The sequence below is a fragment of the Diaphorina citri genome, unplaced genomic scaffold, assembly GCF_000475195.1.
Source record: "Diaphorina citri unplaced genomic scaffold, Diaci psyllid genome assembly version 1.1 scaffold5308, whole genome shotgun sequence".
Lineage (NCBI taxonomy): Eukaryota > Metazoa > Arthropoda > Insecta > Hemiptera > Psyllidae > Diaphorina > Diaphorina citri.
Genome location: NW_007382684.1, coordinates 15,198 through 17,953, shown reverse-complemented (window position 1 = coordinate 17,953; position 2,756 = coordinate 15,198).

The window sequence follows — 2,756 nt, the reverse complement described above, 5'->3', positions numbered from 1 at the left end:
GTTATAGATAGCAGAGGCATGTCCTTGAGCCATTGCTTTCTCATAGTAGAATACAGCTTGTGAGAAGTCCTGTTCTGTACCCCAGCCATTCTCATAACACTGGGCTAAGTTGAAAGCAGCACTTGAGTGATTCAGGAATACAGCTTGCTTGAAATGAGAAATAGCATCAGTCAACTTTTTCTTCTTGAGTAATTTCAGTCCTCGTACATTCTCCAGTTCTGCTATCATTTCTGTATGGACATCTAATAATTCCATGGCTGCTTCATTAAAATTATCTTCCTTGGTAATTGGACCATACCTTTCCACCGTAGCACAAGGTGTGTGTGATCTGTCTGCTTGGTCATAATGTGATGTGGAGTGTGAGTGTGATTGAATAGGCAACACGGAACTGTACTGTGGTTGAGCCAACACAACTTTGGTTACAACCTCTGACAAAGTTTTGTACTTGAAATCAAGTTTCTTCCTGGAGTCACAATCATTCTTATTGAAGAAATAATTTCTATTCCTGAGCAGACCTTGTCCTAAGTACCAACCGAATACAATAGCTCCACTCCATCCAAATGCTTCAAACAGTGTGTGATGCTGATTGATTTTATCTTCATTGTGATGTGTAGACTGTTCCGACTTACCCGAAGACTTGGTCCATTGGAAACTGCAAGCATTCCATGTTTTGTAGTCCAGTAGGGGACAGCATTTCTTTTTCTTTAGAATGGCAGGTTTTTGAACATTTTCAGTTGGGTCAACTGGTTTAGATGGAGTGTGCTTTATGTCACGAACACCTCGGGAAATGAATCGCCACATACCTAATTACAAGAAATGTCCAACACTTGTCAAAATAGGTACTGAGGGATATTGTCCAACTTTATAAGTTAACTAAGATGGTTCAGTTAACTTATAAAGCTCGTTAAATTTAGCATTTTAACGAATGTTGAAGAAGTAAAGATGTAGTTTGTATCACAACAGTTTCAAAAAACGTTCACTCGTTAAGTCTTATCAATAAACTTCTAAACCAGTTTCAGTTGATTTTCACGAATTTCCAGTTCTTTCAGGTTTCACATGGTTTTCCATGTGGTAAAATATAAAATTCCAAAACTTACAATATGAAAATATGAATGGATGGAAGAACTACGAAAAATAATTTTACATTACACGTTCAACAAAACTGTTGCTTCACCATGGGAGTGTATGCCAGGTGCTGGACGTAATAATTTTGCTTGTGTAATAGTTACGGTAATAACTTATACGGTAAAGTGCAGACTACGCCCGTAAAAAAAAAATAATATAACAAAAAAAAAAAAAAAAAAAAAAAAATAGTGATTTGGAGCCACTCAAAGGCCCGTTCAACTTCTTCCCCTGGAGCAGTATTCTTCATGTTTACATCAAACCTCTTTCAATCTCCGTTCATTACTTTTTAACTTACACATCTCTGTTTGAACGAATATACCTGTTGCTTTAGCCGCCTTATGCTCGGTTACCATCTCAATATCAATTGTTTTATTCTTCTTAAATAATCCTCTTTGGTATGCTATCGTTTTTCCTCTTCTACTTTAAATCTTTTCCTCAAGTACACTTCCTTGATGTTCCCACTTCCATTAATAATGGAGCTCAGGCATGTCAGTCGGATTTTCACTGACGTCGAAGGAACGGCTCACAGGGGTGGTGATGGCAGTGGCGAGGTTAGCGTAGTTTTCTTTGGAGCACTCCTGACCTGGAAATAAATCAATTTTAATTCATTTACAAGTAACTTTTTTTTTTGTTTTCCATTTGTTTTTCGTACCTAGGACAAAGATTTGAAACTCGGCGTAGCGTACGGCTGGCAAGAAACACAGTAATAACGAGTAGTGGATCTACAAATTTCCAAAGGAGAACACATGGTATAGCGCGAGTTATCTTACTCTCCTTTAAGACCAAATGACAAAAACTTACCACTTCAGCTCAGTATTGCAATATGGGAAGGTACGAACGGAAATCCGAATCCTCTCCTGGAATACGGATGGATACCCCGTCCTCTTCCTCTGAAGCTACCTGAACACTTCACGGGATTGTTCTGTCTAGCTCAAAATACCTTCATTCTTTGAAATTGATACCGCGAGACAGCGTGTGTATGAGATGGGGACCTGCTAGCCTTATTTGATGCCCCGGTTTTTTAGGGCCTCCTGCCGCGGTCGTAACAATTACTGATAGCGATTATTATTGCCTCTCCTGCACGATTTTTATATATAAATTGACACGATCCATTTTTTTATGCCTTCTCGACTCCAAAGCTTGGAAAGTTGGGAAGTGAGGACTCGAAACTAGAAGTGTTAAGGTGGTAGTTCTGTAAAGTACCATCTCTTTTATTAATAGGGTATATTTGAAGAAGGGATGTATGAGCTGCAAGCTGATGAGCTCTATGAGGCTTCATGGGCCAAAAAGCTCAATGAGGGCCAATGAGCCTTGATGAGCCATGACCTTGATGGGGCCATGAGCCATGATGACGCCCATGAGCCCATGAGCTTGATGAGCCATGGGCCCAATGAGCCAATGAGGCCATGGGCTTTTGGGCATGTGGAGCGATGAGCCCATACATGAGCCTGTGGGTAATGAGCTATGAGCTCATCGCTTCATTCAAGCCCATGGCCCATCTGACTCATAGTTCCTCGTGATGAGACTTACATCAATTATTAAAATAAATTTATAATTTATTAGTAGACAATGTCCAAGGGGGACTGGGACTTGTCCGCTCGGAAACCCAAGTAGACAATCTTCTTTTCTAA